The 16,089-nt window shown below is 39.9% G+C and overlaps 1 protein-coding gene across 4 annotated transcripts in view; it reads left to right on the top strand.

The window, feature by feature from the left end:
- The window catches only part of Cpq (carboxypeptidase Q), a 361,963-nt gene that overhangs the window by 41,246 nt on the left and 304,628 nt on the right, over positions 1-16,089 (top strand). The window contains exon 1 of one of the 4 annotated variants that reach the window (XM_075961234.1): positions 10,642-10,697. The exons of 2 other annotated variants lie outside the window; for them this stretch is intronic. The gene's annotated coding sequence lies outside the window, so the exon portion shown is untranslated. Of the gene's footprint in view, positions 1-10,641; positions 10,698-12,844; positions 12,907-16,089 lie in introns of those variants that run through there. One more of the 4 variants, XM_075961235.1, reaches the window with a different exon arrangement.

The following is a 16,089-nucleotide window of genomic DNA, read 5'->3' as shown; positions in this document are numbered from 1 at the left end:
CATCATATCTAACCTTTGTAACTGGGTGCCCCTTCTGACCCTTGACCCTAGGGGTGCCAGTTAAATGGCCATGTGCCTCATGTCATGGGTTGCTTTAATCACTTTCATCAAAGGTTACATATTACCGCAGCAACTTCAGCCATGGATACTTGGTTGTTACAAAACATTGTACATCTAGTGTCCTTGATAATGGATGGGTGTTACAATTTTTCTAAATTCCTTACTCTCCTAGAAGTTCATACTTTTCTGGGAATATATCCATTTCACCTAAAATAGTTGATGAAATTTTCTGATTAGGTTTGTAATAGCTACTACAGCTGTAACTGTGTTCCTTTTCTATTGCAAATATTATTTGTGCCCTTACTTTCTCATTTACTTTTGCCAGAGATGTGACAGTGTTATTAGTTTTGGGGAGCCAAGATTTGGATTGTTGTTTCGTCCTATTATATTTTGTTTCCTGTTTTATTAATTTCTTGTTTTATATTCATCTTCCATTTCAATTCTTGCCTTTCTTTTGCTTGCTCTTTTTCTAATTTTTTTCTTTTTAATTTTTGAGACAGCCTCACTGTATAACTCAGGCTTGCCTCAAATTCACCCTTCTGAATGCTGGGATTACAAGTATACCCTTCCATGCCTGGCAGTTCGTTAATTTTTAAACTTCCTTCTTTTTTTAAAAGGTCATATATATGCATTTATATATATATTTATTTTGAATGCTTTAAATTTTATATAGTTAATTTGTAAAACTGTAAATTCAGTTGCATCTTATTACCTTTGTTTATTATTTTGTTATTTTTCAGTTGTATGTGTTTTCTAATTTTTATTCTTCTATTACTCTAGTAGTTTGGAGGTGTATTTTGAATTTTTAAATATATGATTTTCCTTGATAGTTCTTTATTACTCTTTATCAACTCATTTTTTAGTCACACATTGAAACAAATGAGTAATAGATTCTATAAAATGAGATTGATTTTAATTTTTAAACCATATGTGTTTAGGAGCAAAGGGGTCCAGACCATGATGGAGATACCCACAGAAACACCCAACCAAAGCTAGTGGGAGCTCACTGACTCTGGACTGACAGGGGGGAACCTGCATACCACTAAACTAGGCCCTCTGAATGGGGGGGACAGTTGTGTGGCTGGGACAGTCTGTGGGGCCACTGGCAGTGGAACCAGGATCTATCCCTAGTGCTTGAACTGACTTTTTGGAGCCCATTCTCTGTTGAGGATTACCTTACTCAGACTAGATATAGCAGGGAGGGTCTTGGTCCTGCCTCAAAGCAATAGCCAGACTATCTTGACTCCCCATGGAAACCTTTCCCTCTCTGAGGAGTGGATGGAGGGTGTGGTGGGGAGAAGATGGGGGAAGCAGAAGGAGGGGAGAGAGTGGGAACTGGGATTGGTATGTAAAATGAGAAAAGATTTTCTTAAAATAAGTAAAAAAAGAAAAAAGTAACATATGCTGTTAATCGTCAGATGTACTCTTCTGTAGATGCACGTTAGATCAACGTGTTGTTCAGTTTTCTATATTTATTGGCTTGTTATTGCTGTTGTTTGACATAACAATTACTGGTGTGTATGTTAGAAACATCCAGTATTGTATGCATTTGTACATTTATCTGAATTTCAGACTTTTTTGTTTCAAATACTTTTCATAGATTATTAAGTTCATATTTGTATAACACTATGTCTTCTTTGTAAATTGAACCTTTTATGTAGTGATTTTCTTTATGTCCCAATTTTTTTACCTTCAAAATTATTTTTGTGATACTGATAAAACTATCAGTTTTTTAAATTAGTATTTTTGATATGCCATTTTATAAATTATACATTAAACTTCTGTGTATTTAGATGTGTTTCTTACAAGTGACTTTGACTTTGTTCTTATTTTTTAATTGGTTTGATGATATTTGTTTTAAGCAAGTATATGCCAGAATCAAGTCTATTTATGTTGAGTGGGGTGTCATGTCTGTACTGATTTCTGTCAACTTGAAATGGTGTGAACTAAAATGTCCACCTGAATTATTATATAGTCTCTTGTTGATAATGTTACAAGTGCAGAATCATCCAATACGTCATTCACAGCCTGTTACAGTGCATTATCCCTGTGGTCCCCAATGGCATGGTAACATGCTATCGTATAGTACCATAAAAAAAAGATGCAGGAGCTTAACAGATAGTTAGCAGGGTAAAAAACAATTTCAGGACATGTTCACCACAGCTGTATTTAATGGGCTGTCATTCACACATGAAAGAGGGATTAAAACACCAACACCAAATGGTACAGCTGAAGCAAATGCTTTGAATAGTGCTTTATCCATTGAGCAACTGTGTGCGCCAGGCAAAGTACTATGTGCTTTTAAGGTACAACCTAAGGCATAGAACAAACCATTCAGGGGTATTTTCCTTATTTTATAGGTGAGGAGGTTGAGAATCAGAGAGATTAAAAAAGATGCTCAAAGACAAAACCAGTAAGTGGCAGAATGGGAAATTATTTTCAGTTCTATATGAATCTGGAACTCTTGCTCTTCCCACTGAATTATGTCACAGGGATTTAATCTGGTCATTGAGAGAGAATGGGGAACTGCCCTAATGAAAACTGCTCAAACTGCAATGAACTCTCCTTTGCCGTAGTAAGCATCCTGTCACTGGATGGGACATGTTGCATGTCAGGTCATGATCGTGAGGCCGTTACTGAAGTGAGAAGTTGGGTTTTTATATAACAGAATCTCACCTTTTATAATTTATAAATGGGTGAATATTACAACCCACCTTGGTGTTTGTTTGCCAATTTATTGGAAACTGTCAGAAATTGGCAAATATATACCTTTCAAAATTCTCCTAGATTCTGAAATTAGCTGCAATATTAACTTCCCTTTCGCCATTCTACCTCCTGTTTTCATGTCAGAGTTGATGTGTCCAGGTAGGGGCCTAATACAGTGCTCTTTGGCAATCTGTTGGTGAAGTTCTAGTTCATTTTAGTGGAAGAGAAACACATTATGTGTGCTTAATAGCATTAAAGCATGAATGTGGCAGAAGGATCATTAATTGGATATGTTGGAGCCAAAAAATGCAAAATCCAAGAGGTTCTTAATAGTATAATAATATAGCATTAACAATAAATTTGTAGCTCATCTTAAATACAAATGATATTTGAAATATATTATCTCATAGGCAGCTTTTAGTAGTCAGAATTCATTGCAAGAAAAAAAAATGCCTTTTTCTGTGCTTTGCTTTACCGACACATTCTGTTTTATGATGGCCAAGAGCCCATAAGAGTAAAATAAAATAGCTAATTTCTCCCAGCATCAGTCACATCAAACTGTCTCATTTATGAACTCTTTGGTTTGCGTTGCTGCTCTGTCCATAGCCACACTTCTTATTTTAAAGCCTCGCCCAAGATATATTTCCTTTAGAGGATTCCATTGGTGCTTGTCTCAATCTGTATTATGTTTCTCTAGTCATAGTGGAGGCCGAATGTGTGAAGGGTTTTATACATTCTTTATTTTTATTTTGACTAGTTCCTTTAAATTTTGAAAATTTAAAACTGTTTCCTATAACATCTTGAGTGGTATGTGGGGAGATTTAGTTCCAAAGTTCCTCCTTTCCACTAAATTCCCCTGGTTGGCTAAAACTATATTTAATGTTGAACCTTACATACATTTTGTATATGTGCATACTTATATAATATTTAGTTTATGAGCTAGGAACAATGATAGATCAATGTTTTTTATTAAAAAAAAATAGAACAATTATTTCAATACCCTAAAATGGAAGCTATGTGAATGTGGTCTCTCTCTTTCAAAATATTTTTTATACATTAACCTTTTCACTCAAAGGAAGCACTTTGTGTTCTCTCTCCTGTGTGTGTCAGAATTACATCACTAGTTGATGTGGGATTCTCCTCTGTATGCTGTGAATATGTTTTATTACCATTAATTAATAAAGGCAGAGTCAGGCAGATGCCATGTAGTTGGCAAAGAGAAAGAAGATACCAGAACTTTACCAGTAAGCCACAGATTAATGATACACAGATTAATAGAAATGGGTGAATTTAAGATATAAGAACTATCTAGGAATACGCCTGAGCCATTGGCTAACCAGTGTTGTAATTAATATAGTTTTGTCTGATTATTTGGGTCTGAGTGGCCAGGAAATGCAAGGATAATCTCTGCTTACATAATGGCCCCCATCATGGGGTGCCAAATTGCAGGTATATTAAGGAGTTCCACTATAGCCTGGACTGAAGTATAACAAAGGTTTATTTATTTGGGGACAAAACTTACAGTAAGGGTGGAAATCTGCTGTCCTCTGTGTGTGCTGGAAGCTGGAAACCGAATCCAACAGGAAAAGGGGCCATGCACAATTATCCTTTGACTTCTAGTACTTCAGACCCCACCCGAAATGAGCCAGTATCTGAAAAACTATTGGTTGAAGGAATTCCCACAACAACTACACTTATGCTTTAAAGGCCAGGCAGAGGCAGGCGGATCTCTGTGAGTTCGAGGCCAGCCTGGTCTACAAAGGGAGTTCCGGGACAGGCTCCAAAGCTACAGAGAAACCCTGTCTCGAACCCCCCCCCCCCAAAAAAAAGCCATTATTAAAAAAATAGGGTTTATTTGAGCACAAGTACTTTGATAACATAATAATCTGGTAACTGAGAAGACAAGTGACTAGTGAGTGGAAACACTACTAGACAAGATTGAGTCATGTGGCTGAATTAGTGATTTTTATCACACTAGCCAGAACAGCATTCAATTCAGAATACAGATTATTTCTGGAATCTTCCATTTATAAATTTCACAGTATAATTTGGTGCATGTAATTTAATCTAAAGATTAAAGAAGAGGAGATTATTGTTGGACCTTAGGGAACATGAACATGCTGATGCATAAAGAGGTTGAGAGTTGATAGTTAGTGGTAGACTTCTAGCATCTCTCAGCTCCGTAGTTTTACCAGTCAGACATTATGCTCCAAAATATTCCAATGGGTTTCTGATACTTTGATTTTTAAGTTCGGTGAAACTGTAAATACCTGGGATTTGATGTACTTGGAAATGTTTTATTATTTGAGTGGTCTAAGCAAGTGGTAATTAATGTAAAGAAAATAATATCTATGAAATTCATATTAGAATGTAAACAAACTGAAAATTTCCTATGGCTCAAGTAGGCGTGCTGTAACCTGAGTTGAGATCCCTATACCTCAGAACTAAAAAGAAAAGAAAAACTCTAGAAAAACACCTTAATTTTAGATTTGGCTACATTATTTTAAAGATCAGATAGTCTGGTTTCTTTCACTGTTAGGCCCAATTTGGCTCTGTTTATTTTTCTGGGGGGTGATCTATGCAAACATTACTGCAGCTAGGAATCAAGCTTCTAATTCTGAAGCCTTCCATCATTATGCTCCTCACTCCAGCTCCCTGCAGTTTTTCTTCTCTGACTCTAGATAAGTTCACAGACCAAGTTCTCAGACTGTGGTCTCTGGAGCATATGTAGGAGCATCATGGGGTGAGGGCAGTGGGGAGACTCCTCCAGAGCCCACAGAATTGGAGCCAACCATGAGGACTGACGTTTGATCGCATCAGGACAGGATAATTGCTAAGGTTCTTTCTAATATAGACATCCTATGACTGTCTGAGCAGGAAAGCCATTGTTTATGGATTTCATTTCAGCAGATGTATTTACTATACTTTAGTGTCAGACTGCTAATAGTTCTTTAATTGTCCCAGGTCAACTAATGAGCAGGTGATGAGCATGTGCCAATCTCTTTATTTGTGTTGACTCACAGAGTTTGTTATCTGCTATGGCTCTGCCTCCCCCAGCACTGTGCTACTGTAGTGTTCAGCCTCTTCTTGTTCAAGCCCACCGTCCATGCTTTTGTAGTTTGTTTTCTGTCCTGAAAAACAGACACAAAGTCCCCCATATATATAAATAAAAACAAACAAAAGCCAAACAACAATAACAACAACAAAAAACAAATCTTCACTTACTCAGTATGGCGGACTAGGCTTTCAAGTAAAACATGGCACATTTTGTGGTTTTAGCTCCCAAATTTTCCATCTCATCCATCTTGAAATTCTTTTGCTTTCAAGTGGGGTGTAAGTGGCTGATTAGCTATTGTAACCTAGTATTTGTTGGTACTTGTAATATTATTTATGGAAAACATTACAATATGATTAAACTATGGCCCATAAATAATTACTAATAAAAAGCATTGAATTCAGTTTGGATCTTTGAGGTTTTTTATTTAACCTTTTGGAACCTTATTGTTGTTACTGTTGTTTGACTTCTAGCGTTTGCTATTAGGAAAGTGAAGAAAAATGCCAAATATAGTTATATAAAGATTACCAAAATCAAGACACTTACACATATTACTTAGGTGGATTGGTAGCAGACACAAAGCTTATGTTATATGATTTAAACAGTAAAATACATTGGTCACTGGGTACATCAGCACTGTCTCCAGTGAGTACTGTAGGGTGGCAGGACTGTCCCAGTGGCTCTGTCCACCTAGGGTGCCTTTCTGTCATTCTCATTGTTTGAGACCCAGGATACCTCCCACCTTCCCTGGGATGTTTTTCTTAATCTCAGAGAAATATCCAATTACTCCCTCCTCCATATTTTCAACATTACTTGGTGCATTTGTCTGTATTCTTTTGTAAAACATACTGAACATAGTATTATGATCCTTCCGTTTCTGCTCATTTCAGCTTTATTTCTGTGGACTTCTGTGAGAGCCTTACCTAAAGCTGGTGTTCAGTAATTGATCATAAGAGTCTTTATTTTTTGAAAGTTTTTTTTACTAAGGTATTTGTTTCTTGACAATATTAGTATTATCTCATTTAGTAGAACTTTGAACATGAAATAATACATGTCTTAGTTTAGTAATAACAGACTAGCTTCACTCTCTGCTCTTGGAATCAATAGAACTCTGTCAAGCAACTGTGTGATGTGTGATGGCTGTTTGAAATGACTGGTGTCCCCCTTTTACGTTGGTAATATATGCTTCTCAAACTTGGATTGAAGATGCTTTAAATATTGTTTTGTTTGCTTTATTCTTTCTTTTCACATTCTTAGCATTCAGAATAATGGGAATCATTATAGTGTTTTAATATACAAACATACAAATATATGTATATATATATATATCATATATGTGAATTATATACTATAATATAATGTAAATATATAAGTATTTGCTTCATTCCTCCCTCCCTTCATCCCTTCCTCCTTCCCTCCCTCCCTCCCTCCCTCCCTCCTTCCCTCCCTCCCTCGCTCCCTTCCTTCCTTTGTCCCTCCCTTGTTGTAAGGAGGGGGCCCCTTGTTTTTGTCCCTGCCACTCGGCTAGCTTACACCCGAAATAACCACACAGAAACTGTATTAATTAAAACACTGCTTGCCATTAGCTCTAACTTCTTTTTTTTAATTGAGAAAAGGAGAAAAAAAAACAAGTTTCCACCTCCTCCCAGCCTCCCATTTCCCTCCCCCTCCTCCCACCCTTCGCCCCCTCCTCCTACCCTTCTCCCCCTCCCCCACTCCTTTCCCCCTCCCTCTCCAGTCCAAAGAGCAGTCAGGGTTCCCTGCCCTGTGGAAAGTCCTAGGTCCTCCCCCCTCCGTCCATATCTAGGAAGGTGAACATCCAAACTGGCTAGGCTCCCACAAAGCCAGCACATTATGTAGGATCAAAACCCCGTGCCATTGTCCTTGGCGTCTCATCAGCCCTCATTGTTCGCCATGTTCAGAGAGTCCAGTTTTATCCCATGCTTTTTCAGTCACAGTCCAGCTGGCCTTGGTGAGCTCCCAATAGATCAGCTCCACTGTCTCAGTGGGTGGGTGCACCCCTCGTGGTCCTGACTTCTTTGCTCATGTTCTCCCTCCTTCTGCTCCTCATTGGGACCTTGGGAGCTCAGTCCAGTGCTCCAGTGTGGGTCTCTGTCTCTATCTCCATCCATGACCAGATGAAGGTTCTATGATGATATGCAAGATATTCGTCAGTATTGCTCTAGGATAGGGTCATTTCAGGTTCCCTATCCTCAGCTGCCCAAGGAACTAAATGGGGACCTCGGCTTTTTATTGGCTAACTCTTACATATTAGTTTAACCCATCTTCATTAATCTGTGTATCGCCACCTGACTGTGGCTTACCAGAGATTCTAACTGGTGTCCATCTCAGGCAGAGAATCCATGGCTTCTCCCTGACTCTGCTTTCTTCCTCCCAGAATTCAGTTCTGTTTTCTCCACCTACCTAAGTTCTGCCCTTTCAGGCCCAAAGCAGCTTCTTTACTCATTAACCAATGAAAGCAACACACAAACAGAAGGAACTCCTACACCCCTTCCTCCCTCCCTCCCTCCTTCTCTCTCTGTCTCTTTGTCTCTCTCTCTCTCTTAATTTACATTTCGACCACAGTTTCCCCTCCTTCTACTCCTCCAATTCCCTCCCTCCACCTCCTCTCTGCCCCTCTCCCCAAATCTGCTTCTGTTCAGAAAGGGGCAGGCCTCCCATGGGTATCAGCAAAGTATGACATTTCAAGATTAAGCACTTCCCCTTGTATTATTAAGACTGGGCAAGGCATCCCAGTATGAGGAACAGGTTCCCAAGAGCCAAAGCTTTAGGAACAGCCCCTGCTCCCATTGTTAGGAGTCCCACAAGTAGACCGAACTACCCAACTGTCACATATGTGTAGAGGGCCTAGATCAGTCCTATACAGGCTCCCTGGATGTTGGTTCAGACTCTGTGAGTTATTGTGAGTCAGGTGAGTTGTTTCTATGGGCTGTCTTGTGATGTCCTTGATCCCTCTGGGTTCTACAATCCTTCCTCTCTTTATCAGGATCCCCCAAGCTTGGCCTAGTGTTTGGCTTTGGGTATCTACATCTGTTTCCATCAGTTACTAGATGGAGGCTTTCTGATAACAGTTGGGGTAATCAGCAATCTGATTACAGGAGATGGCAAGTTCAGGCTATGTATCCACTATCACTGGGAGTCTTAGCTGGGGTCATTCTTGGAGATCTGTGAGAGTGTCCCTTGCATCAGTTTCTTCCTGACCCTGAAATGCACCTCCTTTCCAGTCATCTCCTTCCGGAGGCGCTCGTCTCCTGGAACTGTGTGAGTTTGTGTTGCTCTTGGTGAACAGCTACTTACCAGCTTGCTGTGCTCCACCAGGACCCTACCTTTCTCATGGCTTTGGGACGCCCAACATCTTTCTTCATTTTTCCTCCAACCCTCAGTGAGAGGGGAGATTTTAGTATTAGGAGAAGGGGCTGTTGAATTTCAGAATCAGAAATAGAGCACATAAATATGTATGAAGCATTAAAACCCTCCTTTGAAGTATGATTTTCTGCTTAATGGATGCTTCTGTGCTGACTTTTTCCCCCTATCCCTCCTCCTCAGTTAATCCCCATTCAGACCAACTTGCTCTTTGGATGGACTTAAGGACTCTATGATTATCTGCCATTAGCATTTCTATATCATTTTGTATTGTAATAATACTTTCTAAAATTTTTATACTATATCTTTCAAAGAAGGCTTTTACACCCATTAATTTTTTTTATTCCCTCAAAAATGCTATGAAAATGTTGGTACTTATCATCTCTTCTGCTAGGAGGAGGCTGGGGGCACAGCCCTTGAGTGACCACTGTTTGCTAGTGGGTGTTAGAAATTCACCTTCAGCAGGAAATATGGACATGCTGCCATGTCTTTAGTTACTTTGGCCGGCATAAGCTTACTGTCAGTGTTGCAGTGGTTTGATGACTGAGTATTTACAATATACAAGCCATTGTACTGACCACCTGTGTACATTTTACACAATACTCTTAACAACCCTGCAAAAGAGGCATAACTCTTGCCTCACTTCACACAAGGAAACTGTGCCTTAGAGAGTTTGAATAACTTTGTCAGGGACACATAGTAAATCATGTTGTAGTTACCTTTGGAACCTGGTTTCTCTGGGTTTAAAACCCCAGATCCTAGTTGTCTGAGTGTGTACTGAATTGAGTCAATGAATAGGTGCAATACATCATAACAGATTTTCCCATTTTGTTTATGCATATGTATGGATGTATGGATGTATGTATGTATGCCTGAGTGTACATATTTGCACTACACACCATGAGGGCCAAAAGAGGGCGTCAGATCCCCAGGAACTGGACATACAGGTGGTTGTGAGCCACCTGATGTGGGTCTGGGAACTGAACCTTCTGCAAGATCAGCAAGTATTCTTATCTAAACAATCATCTCTCCAGCTTTTTAAGATGGCTCCATTTCTTTTGATTTCCTGAGCTGTGATTTTAAGCTTATCTCTCCTCTCTATGACTCTGTAAGTCTGAAGCCTATTGTCAGACAGAGAACTGGGTGTCACATGGATAAGAACAGAGAAAGTGAATGGAGGTTATATTTGATGGCTGTTTATTATATGCTAATGTCTATCAGAAACCAATGTCACAAGAGCCCTGCAGGTCTATAAGAAGGCTCTCTTTTATAGAGTAGTGTTCAATGGTGCAGGACAATTCTGTATTCTGTCATTTATGTTTTAAATAAATGCTGATTGGCCAGTAGCCAGGCAGGAAGTATAGGTGGGACAAACAAACAGAAAGTAGAGGTGGAGCAATGACAACAGGAGTATTCTGGGAAGAAGGAAGCTCTTTCTGCAGTCCTGCCCAGACACGGAAAAGGGAAGATGTGACCTGTCCCTCTGAAAAAAGTACCGAGCCATGTGGCTAACATATACTAGAATAATGGGCTAATATACGTTATAAGAGCTAATACAAAGCCTGAGCTAATGTGCCAACCAGTTTATAGCTAATGTAGACTCTCTGTGTGATTTTCTCTGGGACTAAATGGCTCGGGAACTGGGCAGACAGAAACCATAGGCAACAGTTCAGAGTAGTGAAGGATTTGTGTCAGTGGAGGAATGAAGGTTTCAACAGGGTTCTGTCTGACTTTACAGCCCATTTTCTTTCTCAACCGATCTGGAGAGGGCTCAATGGCATTTGAGCTAATAATACTAATGAGAAAGAGGCATGCTTTTCCTTGGGGCTTGAAGAGGACTCAACTAACAAAGACCAGTATAGTGCCTACTGGTTATGAGTCATTAGAAATAGTATCTGGAACCCCATAAAGTCAGCTCTGAAGGAACTCACAAGGGACCCAAAGAGAAGAAAAGCTTGGCAAGCTGCATGCCGCATTGCCCAACTTCTGCTGCCGTGCCAGCAGGCCTTTGACTGAAATGCATACGAACTGGGTCTGAACCAGCAAACTTTCATTGGTAAACATCATAATGATACACACATTTAGGAAACTGATGTTTTTAATTTTAAATGCTATGCAGCCTTGCCTTTTATAGTCAGTACTGGGAAGTTGTGGTATACCAGGAAATGATTTACATTTTCGCCTTAGGGCAAAAATATGGAACTTATAATTATGTCAGAGAAAGACAAAGTCTACCAACTGGAAAAACTAAAACCATAAAAGTCTCAGTTAGAAAACTGTTGTGTGGGTAAGCACTCGCCTGACGTTTCATAGGGCAGGAGCAGCTGTTAACGACTTCCAGGTAAAAACTTCCCACCCAAACCTTCAATGAGCTGTTACCAAACTGCAGAAGTGTGGCTGACAAGCATTTCCTGTTCCCTCTAAAATATTCTGATCCAAGGTGGTTGGGAGCTTGCAAGACTGTGCTGGCTGGGCTTTGGGCTTATGGGATGGAAGCCATATATCAGTTCCAGATATACAGGAGCTGGCCAGAATTCTGCAACTCCAATCAGAGGCAGAGGATCTGCCAGACAGGGAGGCTGGCAGGCAGATGTGGTTTCCCTGGCTTCACAGCCAAGGTTCTCACCTGTCCTTGAAGACCCTAGTTACAGAGTCAACCTCTCCTGGAGGGAACACAGTATCAAGTTTTCCAGAGTGGAGATAAAGGACCTGCTTTGGCACAAGCAAACAGACTGGGAGTGGGAAGGTACCAAGGGCAGATTGAGTTTTTTCCTATTTCCTTTGCACTTCTTCTGCCTGAAAGATGAGGTACTTATTTCAAGTAATGGACTCTGTACTCACAATCTAGGTGTATATTGGGGTTCTTTTCGGTATTTCCTATGTACTCTTGACCATATCATTTATTCACCCAAGGGCTCCTTTAAATTTCTAGGAGTCATATGTTAGTGACTCTTGGATCACAGGGTTATGGAAATTAAGACAATGTAAATGAAGTACTTAGTACTTTTGGATCATACAGTTTGTACAGTCAACTATTTCCTCCACTAATAGCATTAGAGCTATATTTAAAGGTTTTGTATCTTCATTAGTTGGGTGGCCTTCCTATATTTTCAGCTTGTTTGCCACTCTGTCCCTCTTCTGAACATTGTTTAGACATTTAACCAAGTGAAATTCACCTCCCACAGATCCCAGTGTGACAGGAAGGAGTGTGTATCTGGGAGTGGGGTTTCTCCAAACCATTTGTACAGCCACCACCAATAATTATCACATACTGTGATATAGAGCAGATCCTTGACCTTATTTAGATATTACTTAACTGGAATTAATTTTCTTAGAGAACTAAAACTTCCATCTTTTAAGAAAGGGAGAGTTATTTTCTTAAGGTGGGATATGCATTGTTTCTGATCACCGTCTGTAAACTGGAACTGTAAGGAGTGTGGGCTTAGGCTCAGATGCTAGCTGAATTTCCTCAGACATGACTGCTATAGTGATGCCTACCTCATGTGACTGGGGGAAGCGATATAAAAAAGCACCTGCCACATTACACGACATATAGCACTCCCTCAACAAAAGGTTGTTTATTAGTTTGGGAAGATCTCAACATCAGTGTAATAAAATTTGTTGTCTCCCACAGTTTACTTTCTTTGGGATTCCACATTCTCTAGAATCATTTGTTGCTGTCTTAGAGCCTACAGAAGAAGGTAAGGAAGGGTGAAGGAAAGAGAAGCAGGACTTGTTCCTCCAGCAGAAGCTCTGCTGGGATGACCTACAGACAGGCATTCTGTATCGGCTTTCTAGAGAGGGAACAGTACTTAACACATTTGAAGTTTCTTTGCTTTAGGAGTCAATCATTTAGCATGACAGCTAAGAAAGCTTTGTATAAAGTAAGATTTATTAAGGTTATAAGAGATTTTGTAAAAGTTTCCGTAGTTTTGTATTTTGGTCTAGGGTCAACTCTGAGTCAATTGCTACATGTGTTGAGAAGTTTTCTGTATTAGTTTTCTAGAACTTCCTTCCATGACAAAACTTTGTGGACTAAATAGTTTTGATAAAAAAATAAAAGCATTTTCCTGCCGTTCAGAAATCTAAATGCCCAGGATCAAATTGTTGGCACAGCAAGTCCCTCACGGGAGCCCTGTCTTTTGTGAGATCATCTTCTTCCTTCACCTTCACATGGGTTCTGTCTTTTGGACATTTCTGTGTCTTAACTTTCTCTTCTAATAAGGACACAGAGAAAAGTACATATCGATATTTATGAATATCATGTGTATTTTTGTTATATGTCCAAATAGAAACTAATACAAATATATATAAATAAATAAATAAACTGTAGTAGATCTATACTATATTCCATTGAATGCTATTCACTAATAAAGCACAATAAACTGAATACATGTTTATACTATTCATCAATCTTAAAATAGTTAGAATGAGCCAAAAAAGATAGAAAATATAAGAACATACATAGTATGTTCCAATTATATAAAATCTTAGGAAATAGACGCTAATTCATAATAATGAAAAGCAAACCAGTGTTCCACTATTCCACAGAAACAAGGCACAAGGAAGTCTTTGGTGGGTCTACATTATCATTTGTCATTACCTTTGCTTAATGAACATACATTCATCTTAATTGTATAATGAATTCATGTATATAAGGAACTGTCAAATCTTATCAAATTGTGTATTTTAAATATGTATAATGTATGATAATATGTTCATGCCAATAAAAGTGGCTGAAACATTTGAACCAATATACAAAGAATCAAAGAATAAAGTGAAAAATGCAAGATTATAGTGGTCATCTCTCAACTCCACAGTCCCACTGGCATTTGAATAGTTATTTCTCTTGTATACGAGAAATTATCAGTCTAAAGGTTGGGATACTAAGAAGAGCTTCCTCATGTTAGGGACCTGAAGAGAGCGTTCATACATGGATACGAAGACAGATGGAGAATGGCTGACCTTTCTGGAGTTCCAGCCTGTGAACCACATGCACATTCAGCTCTGGTCTGTTTGCCACAGACTACCATTTTCAAATCCACAGTCAGCTCCCTACTTTGGGTGTGGAATTCAATAAAACCGGCCTTTGTACCTATGTCTGCTAAAATCTGTACCTAAATGCTTAATGAGCTTGGAACAAGAGAGGCCAAGTTACCAGAAACAGACTTACTGTGGTTGCTGACCTCGTGGTTTTGGTTTTTTAGATTGGCTAGACTTTGCTAACTGGTGAGACTCAGGGGTGATAGCCTGGCCCAGCCATCTTCTCCAGGCAAGGATTTGTTATTACATACATCCCTGGGGTTAGGGCCCATATTTTAATGTAGAAGAACTCTTTGAACCAGTATTTCTGAGACAGGATTGTAGGACAGAATTACGAAACAGAATCTCTGATAAAGATCCCACAATCACTGCCAAAGACACAGTTCAGGTGATTTGTATTTCATTCCATCCCCATCTCTACAAGGAAAAACAACAAAAACAAAAAATGTCCTCCAAATTAGAGAGTCTTAAACAATTTTAAAGGGTTGAGGCAAAGAGTGAATGATTGGTGTCTAGGGGGCTGTGATGGTGAAAGCAGGACTGAGCAGTGCTTCTCATTACTGAGGAGAAACAGCACAGAAAACCTGCAGACAGAGACAGCTATCCTAACCTCACATACATTTTCAATTGGGGAACTGAGAGCACTTTGGGGTTCTGTACCACTTGCATTTAAACACCCTGTTTTACATCTCTGTAACCACATTCTACACAGTGGTGTGGGTACCACGACACTTTAGAATGGAATTCTGGAAGCAGGCCATGGATAACCTGCTTCACTGCTATTTTGCTAAGTGTTCCAATCAATTAAAACAGTATGGATTATGGAGGAGATATGCAGAACAGAACAGAGTAGGGTCCCAAACCATGAGGTTAGGCTGGCTTTACAGCAGTGAGTTGGGTTACCTCAGAAAAGTCTTCTGCCTCTCAGGGTGTCTGTTGTAATAATTCCCTCTATTGCATACTTCTGAGGACTAAGGTAGGTACCCAGTCTATTACTTGCCTGGGGAATGGACAGTACTGGTCTCCTTCCTTCCATTTCCCCTCACTCTAGCTACCATCGAGTGAGAATGTGGTTTGCGCATCATATTGCACAATAGTGACTCTCAGAGAACTGCTGGTGGTCCTCTCTGTCACTTGGTGTTTATCCTTCTACTTCCGATTCTTTCTGGTCTTTTCTCTCTGATGCTGGCCTAGACCATGCTCCTGTCTTTCCCATGCTGCCTACGGCATTTCATTAGGAGAGAAGGAAGGCTGTCCCTCTGACCTAGCCTTCTTCCCAGCAGGGTATCCATAACCTGGGAGGACACAGCACCAGTGTGGCTATCATTTGTTGCCATGCCCAGTGTGGGACATGTTGGTGAGAGGGGAGAACACAGGGCTGAGTCCTCTGGAGAACAGTAGATAAAGAGTAAAGTCTTCTGCAAGAAATATGCAGACTCTCTCTGTGTGGGATATACCCTGCAAGTAGAAGTGTTTCTTGGTTTGCATTTTCCACAAAGGAAGCTGTGCAGGAAACTCCACAGCACGCTGGCTGCACTTTGCTTCCAGTCTGCTTCTTTTTGTTCACTTTCTGGGAGTTCTTTCTTCCTGAGAAGACCCTGACTTTTCTAGCCCAGATCACCTTCTCAGGTTGCAAATCCACCTAACCTCCAGACATCCTCCCCCCTCTTCATTCTTCACAGCTGTCACAACAAACTTTCCCTCATCTGCTCCTAAGTGTTTCAGACAGTGTTGTGTGGGCTGTGAGTTGCCGACTCATTACCCGGGGGCTTTCCAATAGAATCTGATGTTATCCAAAACTTCTCATCTGTTTCAAAGGGTACGATTTCCTGCATTCTCTG

Source organism: Microtus pennsylvanicus, chromosome 2 (assembly GCF_037038515.1).
Source record: "Microtus pennsylvanicus isolate mMicPen1 chromosome 2, mMicPen1.hap1, whole genome shotgun sequence".
Lineage (NCBI taxonomy): Eukaryota > Metazoa > Chordata > Mammalia > Rodentia > Cricetidae > Microtus > Microtus pennsylvanicus.
The sequence above is the reverse complement of the archived record's forward strand: the minus strand, read 5'-3'. Positions and strand labels throughout refer to the sequence as shown.